We start from the raw sequence: 2,068 nt of genomic DNA on the forward strand, positions 1-2,068 counted from the left end.
GAGTCTAGGACAGCCTATCCCTGGTAAGTTAAATCAAATATAAAAGTAAAGCATACTTCCCATGTCAATGGTATGATTCTAGGAAAAATAGGGAAAGTAGACCTCTGCCCCCCAAAAAAAGAGGGAATACATCCATTTATTTCGTTGATGTGAGACCAGAGAAGGACAGCAAATCAAATGGAGGAAAATTAAATGCCAGTTTTGCTCATGAATGTATGTGCAAAAACCCACAAGCAAAATATCAGTTAAATCTAGTATGATGTAAAAGGAAAAATATATTGTTAGCTAGTTGTTTCAGTGTTATAAAAAAGAAACTAACCCAAGATAGCAACTGATTCATGGAGAAAATGTTCCCAGCCTAGGGGTGGAAAGTTTATTGCTGTTGAAATTGTGGTAAAACACACAACTTACTGTTTTCTATCTTAGCCCTATTTTGTCTTAGTATTTTATTAATGTATTTGGGTGAGTGCTGTCATATTAAGCTGTTCTCAGGGCATACTTCTGACTCTTACGAGTCACTCCTGGGGTACTCGGGGGACCAGACTCGGTGCTGGGGTCAAACGCAGAAGCCTTACCCACTTACTATCCCTTTAGCTCCACTAAACCCTTTTTTCAAATTGGGAGGAAGATTAGCCCAGTGCCCACCCAGAACCCTGGAAGCCACTTGCTCCCACACTACAAAATCACTGCAATGCCTCCAGTTGGACTTGTCTTGGGATCAAACCTCACCCAGAAATTAACCTGCTGAAAATTTGGGTATGTGGGTCTTTGTGACTGAAATCTGGCCTTTTCAGGGCCACCTTCTGCCAGCATCCTGTACTTCCAGAAGCCCAGGAAATTGTGTCCACACCCCAAAGCTGCCATCGAGTTAACAATTTAATTCCAGAGGTACCAGCCAGTTAGAAGTTCTTGACCTCCTAGAGTGATATTTCCAAATTCTACAATATTGATAATCCAGTAGCAGCACACCCTATTGGATGGGATGTAACACAGAAGGCAACCAATCTCAACTAACCAAATAGTAGCACAGAAGCCTTAGACTGAAACAACATGGTACGAATCCCTCAGATAAGGACTTAGTGTCTCCAAGGTGAGATACAACAATTTACACTAATTTTTTCTTCTATGGAAATAGTTTTTGATCATTCTGTTAGCAATTTATTGATAACAAGCAATATAAATTATTGTGGACCTGTTATGGAGGCAGACTTGAGGGATGGCTGGGAAAATTGGAGACAATGGTAGAGGGAAGGTGACAAGGTGGTGGGATTTATTTTGAAATATTGAATGCCTATAACAAATCATCATGAACAAGTTTGCAAGCTACAGTGTTTATATAAAATATAGGGTGTGGGGGGGATTTACATAAGAAGGCCTTCCCTATTTCATGTAAACTCCAAAATATATTAGCACAGAATTTTTTTTAAAGATTTATTCATGTGTGCTCGCTTCGTCAGCACATATACTAAAATTGGAACAATACCAGAGAAGGTTAGCATAGTCCCTGTGCAAGAATGACATGAAAATTTGTGAAGCAATCCATATTTTTATCCTAATCAGAATGACAAAAACCATAAACAGAGACAGGATACTGAAAGCAGCAAGATCAAAGAAGGAAATTACTTACAAAGGAACATCCCTAAGATTTACAGCAAACTTATCAGAAAAAAAAAACCCTCCAGATCCGAAGACAGAGGTGGGATATAGTGAAAAACTCAAAATGAACGCCTCATCAAAAATACTTTACCCAGACAGACTGTCATTCAGATCTGAAGGAACAACACACAGCTTCACAGATAAATAATAACTCAGGAACTTCATCGTCTCAGAACCATTGTTACAAGAACTAAATGAGCTACTTTAAGATAAGACAAGTCCCACAAACACACCGAATACCTGCAGAAAGATGGCACAAAAGACCATCATCATAATCTCCCTCGATGTCAATGGGCTAAAAGCACCAATTAAGTGATATAGCATGGCAGGATGGATGGGAAAATTGAACACAACACTCTGCTGACTGCAAGGAACACATTTGCACAGTCAGAGCAAGCACAGACTCAATGTT

General features: G+C 39.4%; 1 non-coding gene across 1 annotated transcript; it reads left to right on the forward strand.

Annotated features, from left to right (window-relative positions):
• The first annotated feature begins 1,441 nt into the window (after positions 1-1,441).
• Positions 1,442-1,549, forward strand: LOC129405253 (U6 spliceosomal RNA). The gene has a single exon (XR_008630436.1). It is a non-coding gene; the product is annotated as a U6 spliceosomal RNA (small nuclear RNA).
• The last annotated feature ends 519 nt before the right edge of the window (positions 1,550-2,068 follow it).

Source organism: Sorex araneus, chromosome 5 (assembly GCF_027595985.1).
Source record: "Sorex araneus isolate mSorAra2 chromosome 5, mSorAra2.pri, whole genome shotgun sequence".
Taxonomy (NCBI): domain Eukaryota; kingdom Metazoa; phylum Chordata; class Mammalia; order Eulipotyphla; family Soricidae; genus Sorex; species Sorex araneus.